Here is a 13,171-nt window from a genome sequence, read left to right as displayed (position 1 = left end):
GGTCACTGCACCTCCTGGCCTCAGGGAGTTTTCAAGGAGTCACAGCAGAGGTTAGCGGGGTGTCACAGAGTGCCCTATCTCGCTTTTTCCATGCCCTTCTAGAGGCTATCACATCATATATACTGCTCTAGCACCCAACGGGCATTACAGCAAGCCAAACTTGAGTTTATCTGATTGCACGTTTCCCCCTCGTCAACTGAATATGTGTACTGAAACCGTAAATTCTACCATTCCCTGAATGTACAGATTGTGTGCAATGCGAAGTACATTATCAATGACATTGTACCAAAATACCCTGGCAGCACACAAACTCTTTCATTTTTAGACATAGTGGGATACACAGACATCTGAGTGCTGGAGAGTTTGGAGAGGGATATCTTCTAGGTAAATGAATGGCACACATACCTCCATCCACTACAACTCTTGGGGGGGACATTGATTTACCTAATATTTGAATCCCTGCAGGTGACAGTGCCTATGCAGTGCAGGACTTCACCCTGACCCGGTACCTGGATCCAGCCAATGCAAGGGAGAGGAGATACACCAGGGCACACAGATCTACACGCAGAGTCATAGAGCATACGTTTGGAATCCTAAAGAGCCGGTTCAGGTGCCTGCATAACAGTGGATGAGCACTGCAATACAGCCCTGAGATATGCTGTAAAATCATAGCAAGCTGCACAATGCTCCATAACATGGCTATGAGGAAAGGCACTACAATTGATGCGACCGACACAGACACATCTAATGACGATTGCCACCTTCCCCCTGGCAGGGCAGCAGCAGGAGTAGGGGCAACTGCAGGATGGCAAAGACGGACTGAGATCACACAAAGCTACTTCTAGGTAAGAAAAGAAGATGATGAGCCAAAATAATGTTTGAAATATGAGATGTGTTTATTCACACTTCACAAAGATCAACTGTTGCTGAACCCGGCACATGTCATGTACATAGTGCAGGTACTCCCTAAGAATGTGCACAATCTGTTTGTTGGGTTGCATCACCCCTTGCCACAAATGTAATAATGTGCAGTTCACCTGCTCCGGTGATGAATTGCTGCTGGTCAGTGCCCAGCCTGAGTGTCCTCCGTTGTGTGCCTAGGTACTGCACCTTGTCTGCCACTGTGACGTCGTGCATCAGGCAATGTAGGTGTGATGCTGCTCCTACTAGAGGTCTCTTTGCTCTCCCCAGGAACCATGAGTGTACTGCCACCAGAGTTGGCGGTTTGCATTTGTTCCACTGCTTTGTGACCTGTTTCAGCCCTCGCGAATTGTCCTGGCACCAGTGTGACATTTGCAGCTGCATTGTAATGCTGCGACAGGTGAAATTGCTGGTGGTGGTGCAGAGGCAGTTCACCGTGATAGTGTAGTTGTGAAGACATCAATTGGCACATTGGGCAGCCCTGTCCCTGGCATCTTCATGTTGTCTCAGTGTGTCACATAGGTCTCGTATGGCACCTGCCATGGCCATGATGCCCTCCCCCATGTACCGCTGAATCCTGTTGAGGGTGCTCAGCTGCCTGTTAATGAAGCGTAAGGATTTTTGTTGCAGGCGCTGTACTTGAAGCATGTTGTTTTCCAGACCTGCAAAAACGGTATGCTCCTCTTCGGTGGCAGTGCTGATCCTGTTCCTTGACCTCCGTGTTTCCATTTGTGGTCTTTCCTGTCTACGGATGTTTGACACACCCTGCCTTGCCTCTCTGTCCTCAATTGCCTCCCCTGTGGCATCTAGGTCATCCTCGAATGGAGGCAGTGGGAGCACATGTGTGCGCTTCCTACAAGTGATGGTTGTGTGCTGTGATTCTGCACTGGAGTCCCCATCATCAGACTCGTTGTTGGACCTGCCATGGGCAAGCCCAGAACAAAGGGGGGTAGCTTGGCTCAAGTGACAAGGCAAGTGAAGGCTTTAGTGTTAAGCCGCTCTGACCCATTAATAACTCCCTGTGCAGTCACACCAAAAAGAAGGACACCACACCACTGCTGTAGAAAAATACGATTTCTTTATGTAAAAGTTCTTTGTTGTAAATAGGGTTCCGTTGGGAAAGCACATTCACATTTCTTTAGTCACAAATCTCTGGGATTCAGTTACTGAAATAAATACTGTAAATAGATCTTCAGGAATAAATAGCAAGATAAATAGAATACATATCAGGAATAAATATCACAAATAAATATCACTTTTATATAGCAGAATAAATACTGGTTCATTTAAATAAATAACCACATGTTCATTCTGGTATCGCTGCCACCAATTAAATGCTTTAGGAAGATTACACTTGCAATACATTTCAGCGTGGAAAGATAACTCTTACAGTTCATGTTGGTTTCAAGGAAAATGAGTCCGGGCTTCCCTAGGCACAAAATAAGCTTTAGACTCTTTAGGGTTCACTCAGAGAGTAATGTGTGTGTATCTAAAAGGCAAGGAAACACAGTGAATACAGCATTTGCACTCCGCTGCCACCGGGATGAGATCTCTGCTTGCCGGTGGAATCTATGCACGCCTACAGGCTTTGACACCGCTAGTACATAGGCGGCACCAGTTCAAAGTCTTTAGACTGACGAACGGGCTGCCGGAGGGTCACACAACCTTCGCGCTCAGTCAAATGAATGCCCGTTCACAGTTCCTTCACAACGCTGCACCCCACCTGAAGAAACGGGCCCACCTTGCATCGGCTGCAATCGGTAAGTGATTCAGTCAGGGCACAGCACTTCTCACGCCAGCGACAGGGTTTTCAGAGGCTCCACGGTCCTCCCTCCGACTTCCTCATACAGGGTGGATCCCACCCACAGCTACAGCTTCCTGCTCACTGGGGAAGGGGCAGAGACGCTAGTCTCGACCAATGAAGGCCGGCCTTTCCCCGCCCCGGCGCACCACCTCACCCTCAGTCCACACAGGAAGCGCTCAATGGCGATGGGGCTCGGAGACATCCGAGCTCCCCCCTGGAGGCGCCTGTCATGAAGGGGGCACTTCTGAAGATCGCGGTCACGGCGAACTTGCTCTCGCCTCGCTACACGCAGTATCAGTCACGATATCACCACCAGGGGGGCGGGGAGGCACTACAAGTATGGCCACAGACTTTGGGGCAATGAGGCACTTGCTGGGCAGGCGCTGTAGGTGCAAGGTCACCACTCACGCAGCTGACTGGAACGCCAGTCAGAAAAAACGCCAGCAACCTTTGCTACTCTACTGCCTACGCTACCAGCCACATCAGGGGGTCAACAGGGCAGGTGTCAATCTGGTGTCAAGTCTGGAATCTCCTTCTTCTTTTCTTCTTTCTAAAATGGCCGCCAGGGACTGGGCCTTTTATAGCCAGTGCCCTGGGGTGCTGGCACGAGCCAGAAGGTTCTAAAACCTTCTCCGGCTGTGACAATGCCTTGGCACTTCTGAGGTATATCTTGATCACTAGCAGCCACCGTTCCGTGGCTCTAGAGCATCCATTTTGTGTATCTGAGGAAAACAAAGGGATTCCTATCAGGAATGTGCGTCAAACAAAGGTCGCCAAAACCTCAAAAGGCCAGAGTTCAGGGAGAATCCAATGGGAGTCACTCACATGAGGGAAAAGGGTGTCCACCATTTTAGGGCCACTCATACAGGTTGACAGCCCCAGTTTGTAATGCCACAGGTTCCGCCAGGCACCTTGTAAATAGGTGCCAAAAACCTTGTGAGCAACTGGGCATCAAGGAAGATCTAGCCCCATGAAACAGCACATAAAAAGTCCTGGCAGACAAAGAAAAAACGACAAATTTTGGGAGGTACGAGGGAACAAAAGAAATCATAGTGGTGAGGGGACTCTCAGAAGCAGACGGGTCTAACACGCGTCCCCCCCAGCTGAAAGTGGGGAGAGTTACCCAACCCCTTGGGAGTTCTCAACACTAAGGCGGAAATACCTGGAGAGACCGTCTGCATTGGCGTAGTCAACTCCGGGCCGGTGTTCCACCCGAAAGTCAATTCCCTGTAGGGAGATAGACCACCTCAACAGTTTGGGGTTTTCCCCCTTCATTTACATGAGCCAACTAAGTGGTTGGTGGTCTGTCTGAACAAGGAAGTGTGAACCAAACAAGTATGGTCACAGCTTCTTCAGTGCCCAGACCACCGCGGTCTTGGGGGGGGGTTCCAGGCCATGATTGCCTCAATCTGCACCTGAAGGGGCTGCACCAATCCCCTGCCCACCAAGTGGCCTAAGTACACTACCGACCCCTGTCCAATCTGACATTTGCTGGCCTTGATCGTCAAGCCAGCCCGTTCCAGGGCTTGGAGAACGGCTTGCAAGTGCTGCAAGTGATCCTCCCAACTGCTACTGAAGACAGCTATGTCATCCACGTAAGCAGCAGAGAATGACTCCATCCCGTTGAGGATCGTGTTCACCAGCTGCTGAAAAGTGGCAGAAGCGTTCTTGAGCCCGAAGGGCATGACGCAGAACTGGTAGTGTCCATCAGGCGTGGAGAAGGCTGACCTTTCCTTGGCTCCATCAGTCATGGGAATCTGCCAGTACTCTGCAGTGAGGCCAATGGCACTGAGATATTGGGCAGCTCCCAACCGGTCAATCAGTTCATCCGCCCGAGGGATCGGATGAGCATCCATCTTGGTTACCGAATTTAGTCCTCGGTAGTCCACACAGAATCGCAATTCTGGTGTGGCGCCAGGTGGGGCAGCTTTGGGAACCAAAACCACCAGGCTAGACCAAGAGCTACTAGAAGGTTCGATGACTCCTAGCTCCAGCATCTTAGCTACTTCGCTTCGGATGCTGGCCTTCACCTTGTCATACAGCCGGGAAGACTTTGACTTCACAGGTGGGCTGTCCCCTGTGTCCACGTCATGGGTAAACTGGTGGGTCTTACCCGGGACAAGGGAGAACAGAGGAGCGAATGACCCCAAGACCTGGCGACATTCCTCCTGCTGCTCAGGAGTAAGGGATGGCGAGAGTTTCACTCCCTCCACTGACCCATCCTTTTCTTGAGACGTGAAGAGGTTGGGTAGAGGCTCAGTGTCCTCTTCCTCCAATCCGTCAGTCACCATAACCAGCATGACTTTGGGCCTCTCGTAGTGGGGCTTGAGGCGATTGGCGTGTAACACACGATGCGGATGCCGAGGGGTCTTTACGTCCACCAGATAGGTAGTCTTGCCCATCTGCTCCAACACCTCATAGGGGCCTGTCCAACGGTCCTGGAGGGCACTCAGCTCTCCAGGCTCCATCACCCACACCTTCTGGCCAGGCTCTAACTCCACTGGGTGAGCATTGTGGTCATACCACGCTTTCATGACTGCCTGACTGGCTTCCAAGTTGTCAGAAGCTTGCTTCCACAACTTAGCCATTTGGCTCCGGAAGGCCAGCATGTAGCTCACCACATCCGGGGGAACTTTCCGGGGAGACTTTTCCCAGGAGTCCATCACCAGGCTGGGAGGACCGCGTACAGGGTGCCCGTACAAAAGCTCGAAGGGGCTGAAGCCCACTCCCTTCTGTGGCACTTCCCTGTAGGAAAAGAGAAAACAGGGTAGACTTCTGATAATTCCCTTCAAGGTTTGGTTGAACCTTTCCACAAGACCATTGGTCTGTGGGTGATAAGGAGTGGTGAACCGGTAGGTCACTCCACACTTCTTCCACATTGCCCGCATATATGCTGACATGAAGTTGGTCCCCCTGTCAGACACAACTTCTTTGGGGAATCCCACTCGGGTAAAGATCCCCATCAGGGCCTTTGCCACTACTGGTGCAGTAATGGTTCTCAGAGGAACTGCCTCTGGATACCTTGTGGCATGATCCACCAGTAGCAAGATAAACCTGTGACCGGATGATGACGGTGGATCTGGGGGCCCAGCAATGTCGATGCCCACCCTTTCAAAGGGGGTGCCAACGACGGGAAGTGGTTCCAGGGGAGCCTTCAGCTTTATCCGTGTTTTCCCACTGGCTTGGCATGACACACACGACCAACAGTATGTGTCGGACGCCACCCTCATTCGAGGCCAATAAAAGTGGGGGACAAGCTGGGCAAAGGTCTTGTCCTGACCCAAGTGTCCTGCCAAGGGAATCTCGTGAGCCAACTCTAATAGGAAGGCTCTGTAACGCTGTGGGACTACCAGGGCCTGTGACAACCCGTGCACTGGCGCCCTGGGCTCACTGTAGAGGAGACCATCCTCCCAGTAAACAAAATAGTTCCCAGACTCGTTACCTGCTGCCTGGGCTTCAGCCTGTTGCCTCAGACCCTCGAGGGTGGGACATTCCCTCTGTCCCTTGCTCAGTTCCTCCCTGGATGGTCCTCCCTCTACTCGCCACTTAGCAGGGACAGGCAAATCCTCCAACGGAACCATGTCCTCCTCCGTGGACTCCAGGTCCACCTCCGCAGGTGGCCTATCCGTCTCACGGGGCACGGACATCGAGGCAGGCTCTTCCTGTCCTCAAGATGCTCCCTCATCAGCAGCTGGGTGGGCCATTGTTCAAAGCTCCAACCCACTCAACTTCTCCTCCTGAGCAGCCGCAGACCTTGTACTCACACAGGCCCAATCAGGTGTACCCAGCATCTCAGAATGAGTCCAGTATTCCACCTCCTTCCAAGCATTGTGCTCCATATCATTACCCAGCAGACAATCGACTGGCACGGTGGGGCTTACGGCAGCTCAAAGTGAACCTGCAACGCCCCCTCACTCAAAGGGAACCTCAGCCACAGGATAGTGGCCCATTCTGCCGTCAGCCATTGCGGCTGGATGAATTAGGCCTGGAATCACCTGCTCTGAGGACACCAGATGACTCCTTACCATAGTCATATTGGCTTCTGTATCTCTCAGAGCTTCCCCTCTATGGCCATTGATGGTGACCCATTGCCCATAATTGGTAGTATTTGAGGGCACCTGGATCTTTGGAACCCGCTCCCGATCACCCAGGGACACTAAGGTGACACCCACCCACTCACTCCCTTTAACTAAGGGCATCTCCTCCCCGAGCGCTACACTAGCGACTCCCGGGGCCTTTCCTCCAGTGGGAGGGGGTGGTCTCTTTGGCCATTTCACGTCTCCCTTATAATGTCCAACACCACCGCACTCAAAGCAATGGACAACCCTTGGCTGCTGACTCTGGCCAGGATTAGGGTTCTTCTGCGGGTTAGCCTTTGAATTAGAAAAGAAACTTTTCCCCTTAAAGTTATTTTGGGGGCCTTTGGAGAACTCCTGTTTCTTGTTATCTCCCCCCTCTTTCTTCTGGGGAGCGCCCTGTCCGGACTTCTGAGAATCTCCTCCGTCCCCTTCGTGGACACTCGGGTACTTGCCCAAATGTCCGCCTCCTCAGCAAGCTTACGGGGCAAGTAAGTTTGCTGTCTACCAGGTGTTGCCTCAGCTCGGGAAGACATTTCTCGAGTAGATGTTCCTTGAGTATTAGGTCGTACAACCCTCGATAGTCCTCCACCTCGCTACCTTGGACCCACCCTTCCAGGGCTTTCTTGGCATAATCCAGGAAGTCAACCCAATTCTGTGAGCTCAGTTTGTGGCTGCCCCTAAACCTTTGCCCGTATTTCTCTGGGGTCAACCCAAACTTCCTGATGAGCGCCACCTTCATGGCGGGGTAATCTACCTGCTCCTCCTGGTCTAGGGCCAATAGGGCATCCCTACCTGTCGGAGGCATGTACCGGTACATTCCACCACCCCAATGCTTCTCATGGATCCCATGGGCTCTTAAGGAAACCTCATAGGCTGCCAGCCACTTGGCTATGTCGTCTCCAGCGGTATAACTGGCGACCACATCCTTTGGTAAATGGGGCCTGGGCGCCCTGGCAAATTCCTTTGACTCGACACCCTCCGGAATGATGGTATGGGCCTTGAGGTTGAGTTCTCATAGCTTGAACTCGTGTTCCATCCTCCTGCCTTCCATCTCCAGCTTGTCCAACTCCCACCTTAACTGTCTTTCCTCTCTCCTGTCGGCTAACTTGGTCTCTGACAACCCTCTCGATGACACGCTGCTGCCCTCCCGTGACGCTACCTTGGGGCTGATTGACATTTCACCCACCCTCGGGGGACATTCCGCAGTCCCCTCAATGACAGTACCTCTGTCTGACTCCTCCTCCTCCACCGTTCTCTCCGTGTGCGCTTCCACCCAGGCTTGCAGACTAGTACGGAGCTCCTCCCTTTTGGCCCCTCGCCTAACGAACACTCCCCTTTCCTGACACAAATCCTTGAGCTGTGCCACAGTATAGGTCTCCAGCTCTGACATTTCGAATTCCATCTTGTCAGTGAAAAGTGTGGACAACCACCCCGAAGTAGGTTACAAGGATAGGAAACTCTGAGGGTCACCTCCACCCACCTCCAGAAAAGAATTTAGAAAAAGCAAAATATTGGATTAGAGGGCCGCTGGGAGAAAACTCCGGGTGTGTACCTGTGATGCACACTGAATTATTATGGGGTACAAAACAAGCACTGCTCGTAATCCCACCCACTGAGCACCAATTTCATGTTGGACCTGCGATGGGCAAGCCCAGCACAAAGGGGGGTAGCTTGGCTCAAGTGACAAGGCAAGTGAAGGCTTTAGTGTTAAGCCGGCTCTTACCCAATAATAACTCCCTGTGCAGTCACACCAAAAAGAAGGACACCACACCACTGCTGTAGAAAAATACAATTCCTTTATGTAAAAGTTCTCTGTTCTAAATAGGGTTCAGTTGGGAAAGCACATTCACATTTCTTTAGTCACAAATCTCTGGGATTCAGTTACTGAAATAAATACTGTAAATAGATATTCAGGAATAAATAGCAAGATAAATAGAATAAATATCAGGAATAAATATCACAAATAAAATATCACTTTTATATAGCAGAATAAATACTGGTTCATTTAAATAAATACCCACATGTTCATTCTGGTATCACTGCCACCAATTAAATGCTTTAGGAAGATTACACTTGCAATACGTTTCAGCTTGGAAAGATAACTCTTACAGTTCACTTTGGTTTCAAGGATAATGAGTACGGGCTTCCCTAGGCACAAAATAAGCTTTAGACTCTTTAGGGTTCACTCAGGGAGTAATGCGCGTGTATCTAAAAGGCAAGGAAACACAGTGAATACAGCATTCGCACTCCGCTGCCACCGGGATGAGATCTCTGCTTGCCGGTGGAATCTATGCGCGCCTACAGGCTTTGACACCGCTAGCACACAGGCGGCACCAGTTCAAAGTCTTTAGACTGACAAATCGGCTGCCGGAGGGGTCACACAACCTTCGCGCTCAGTCAAATGAATGCCGGTTCACAGTTCCTTCACAACGCTGCACCCCACCTAAAGAAACGGGCCCACCTCGCATCGGCTGCAATCGGTAAGCAATTCAGTCAGGGCACAGCACTTCTCACTCCAGCGACAGGGTTTTCAGGGGCTCCACGGTCCTCCCTCCGACTTCCTCATACGGGGTTGATCCCGCCCACAGCTACAGCTTCCGGCTCACTGGAGAAGGGGCAGAGACGCTAGTCTCGCCCAATGATGGCCGGCCTTTCCCCGCCCCGGCGCACCACCTCACCTTCAGTCCGCACAGGAAGCGCTCTACGGCCGTGGGGCTCGGAGACGTCCGAGCTCCCCCCTGGAGGCACCTGTCGTGAAGGGGGCACTTCTGAAGATCGCGGTCGCGGCAAACTTGCTCTGGCCTCGCGACATGCAGTATCAGTCACGATATCACCAACGGGGGGGGGGCGGGGAGGCACTACAAGTATGGCCACAGTCTTTGGGGCAATGAGGCACTTGCTGGGCAGGCGCTGTAGGTGCAAGGTCACCACTCACACAGCTGACTGGAACGCCAGTCAGAAACAACGCCAGCAACCTTTGCTACTCTACTGCCTATGCTACCAGCCACCTCAGGGGGTCAACAGGGCAGGTGTCAAACTGATGTCAAGTCTGGAATCTCCTTCTTCTTTTCTTCTTTCTAAAATGGCCGCCATGGACTGGGCCTTTTATAGCCAGTGCCCTGGGGTGCTGGCACGAGCCAGAAGGTTCTAGAACCTTCTCTGGCTGTGACAATGCCTTGGCACTTTTGAGGTATATCTTGGTCACTAGCAGCCACCGTTCTGTGGCTCAAGAGCAGCCATTTTGTGTATCTGAGGAAAACAAAGGGATTCCTATCAGGAATGTGCGTCAAACAAAGGGCGCCAAAACCTCAAAAGGCCAGAGTTCAGGGAGTCTCCAATGGGAGTCACTCACACGAGGGAAAAGGGTATCCACCATTTTAGGGCCACTCATACAGGTTGACAACTCCAGTTTGTAATGCCACAGGTTCCGCCAGGCATCTTGTAAATAGGTGCCAAAAACCTTGTGAGCAACTGGGCATCAATGAACATCTAGCCCCATGAAACAGCACATAAAAAGTCCTGGCAGACAAAGAAAAAACAACAAATTTTGGGAAGTACGGGGGAACCAAAGAAATCATAGTGGTGAGGGGACTCTCAAAAGCAAATGGGTCTAACACTGGTCCAAAAGAATTTGTACATCATCTCCCTGTGCACTGTCATTGGGTGCCCTGGATTGTGCTGTGGAGCTTGTGCTGTGGAGCACCCCCCTTTTCTGAATCGTGGAGGTAAAAGGTGACACACGCGTTTCTGTCTTTGTCTGCATTTTGGACTCAATAAAGTTTCTAAATTTTGTATTGTTGTCTGACTTCTGACTGTCTTATGCTCTTATCTGTAACCCACATTTTGCACCCTATTTCCTATGTGTCATTAACACACTATCCTACATACAACCTTGCTGTGCAGCCTCCTCACAGTCTCCAAACTGCCTCTAACTGTGGCTCAGGCAAACAGGTGCAACTAATCACTCCCACCTCATGGTTGTGATGTCATCAAGCTGCACCTGTATTGCAGATTCCCGTTTTTGCGATTTCTTAATTTGCGAATTTCGCAAGTAAGGAATCGCAAAACATTATTCTCAGAATTATTTGCGATTATTAGCGATTTTTTAAATACATCCCGTTTTGCGAATCTGAAACTGCAAATCGCAAATTCTCGCAATTTGAGACTCGCAAAACGGGATGTTGATACATATTCCCCTCAGTGCTGTATCTTTTAGCCCAGCACTGACCCTGAAAAGTCAATTTAACCGTACTTACCAGTAAGTTGAATTTCCTTCCATAGGAATCCATTGTCTGGGTTTCACCAGAAAAGTTGCTGTCGATTTTCACAAAGTACAAATATTCCTTAAAAATAGCCTGTAAGACTTAAACACATTCTTTCAACTGTTTACAGGAAATGCACCAGTGCTGGATATACCATGAAAAAGTAACGATAACACTACTTACCTGCTAAGTGAATTTCCTCCCATAGGATAACATTGGTGATTCTAAGTGAAAAAGTTTCTTTGTGTCAACTTTTAAAATACAATAATATTCCTTAAAAATCAATACTGTAACCAAAACGCTTTTACTCAACTGTTTACAGGAGATGTCCCAAGACTGAATTTAGGAACCAGTCCTGTGGTTTGAAAAGTAATCTATGAAGTAACTAATAGCATTTAACTAGAAATTCCAATTGAGCTCAATGTTGCATTGTGTTTGAAATTGTGTTGCCCATTGCAACAACTGTAACTACTGTACTTAAGTCTATTGCCTATTAGCAAAGTATTTAAACTAAAGTAATTCATTCTGAGAAAGTATTTTATTTATTTATTTTATTATGTTTTGGCTCTCAAAAGAGGGCCACATAAAAGTTTACAATGATAAAAGCAGAAGACAAGTACATATCAAAATTATGACATTTAAGAAACATATTTAAGTACAAAAATAACATACAATGACAGATCTACAGCAGGAAGCAATGTCAAACATCTCCAGAGGCATATTAATAAATAGCTAAAAAACCTTTAAAAAAGTTAAAAATATGGAAACAGAACATTTCATTAGGAGGCCAATAAAGTGCTTGAAGAAAGCCGTTCAAAGTGGAAATGCCCAGACGGATACAAATAAGTTTTAACCATCTGAGACGCAATTTACGGAGCGCAGGGCAGATCAATAAAACATGCATACAATCCTGGGTACTCAATTTACATAAATTGCACATAGGAGAAGAACCGTACCATTTGGATAAAAGTAGATTTAAAGGTACTAGGTCGTAACGTAAAAGAAACCAAAATCTACGAATACCATGCGGCAAGTTCCATGTGACATAGGGTTGGGCCAACTTCATCACATAGGAATTAAGGAGAAGGTCTACATCCCTTTTTTCACAGATTAACTTCTTATCAGACTGGAAACATAGTTCCCACGAGGCCTGTTTTAATACGAGTTTTAACTGTAAGGGAGAATACAAAAACAAGGTGTTTTCATCTAAATTTAGAAGGGTTACGGCTTTTCTAAAATTCCTTACAAGTTGTGAAAACTCTTTAAAATTACCCAGTAATTCACTTCTGAGGAGAGCTCTCATCGTCCCTAGTTCAGCTCTAGCCAGGCAGGACACCCATCTTACTAGGGCACATAGTCCCTGTACCCAGCTGCTCCTGAGACCGAAATCGAGCCTACAAGCGGCCAAAGAGCACGCAGTATTTAGAGAAGATAGGGATCTTAAGAGTTTCCCCTCAATCTTATTGCAAAAGTCCCAATATTTCACCTCTATAAGTTCTATACCATACAGTATCGTTGCGGGGATTTTAGACATGTACACCTCCAATAAACACGAAAAGTGCCTTTTCCCCGTAGCCTGATAGAGGGAGTTTAAACCTTTGCCATGGGCGAGGGCTTTCCGTGAACTATGCTCAATATGGGGCCTCTCACTCAAGTTAGCCGTGATAATTTTCGCCAGTAAGGTATAGGAGTTAACAACCTCCAGTTTTTGGCCGCCGATATACCATCCAAAATTTACAGATCGGCACTTCTTCTTACCGGCTATGCACATAACTTTACTTTTAGATATATTAATCTTCATGCAATGGGCAGCAGCAAAGACATGGAGGGCATGTAGCCGGCATACATCAAGCAGGATATTGGGGTCCCCCCCATCACCGGAGCAATACCCTCACTGGCAGACAAGGCGGCGGGTAGGTCTACAGTATATAAGGAGAACAAAAGGGGAGCCAATAAACAGCCTTGTTTAAGGCCATTCAAAGACGGAATTTGGTGGGAAAGCCCCCTTTCGCCCCCTTGCAAGACACTACACCAAGTCTCTGTATGGAGAGTCCGAACCAGCTCCAATAGATAAGCTGGAACACCAAGAGCTGCCAATTTTCTCC

At 49.2% G+C, this 13,171-nt stretch overlaps 1 protein-coding gene across 1 annotated transcript in view; it reads right to left on the bottom strand.

Annotated features, from left to right (window-relative positions):
* Positions 1–13,171, bottom strand: part of LOC147689411 (vomeronasal type-2 receptor 26-like) — a 511,044-nt gene that overhangs the window by 491,606 nt on the left and 6,267 nt on the right. The window lies entirely within an intron of this gene.

Source organism: Lissotriton vulgaris, chromosome 10 (assembly GCF_964263255.1).
Source record: "Lissotriton vulgaris chromosome 10, aLisVul1.2, whole genome shotgun sequence".
NCBI lineage: Eukaryota > Metazoa > Chordata > Amphibia > Caudata > Salamandridae > Lissotriton > Lissotriton vulgaris.
This window is presented reverse-complemented; position numbering and strand designations above follow the sequence as displayed.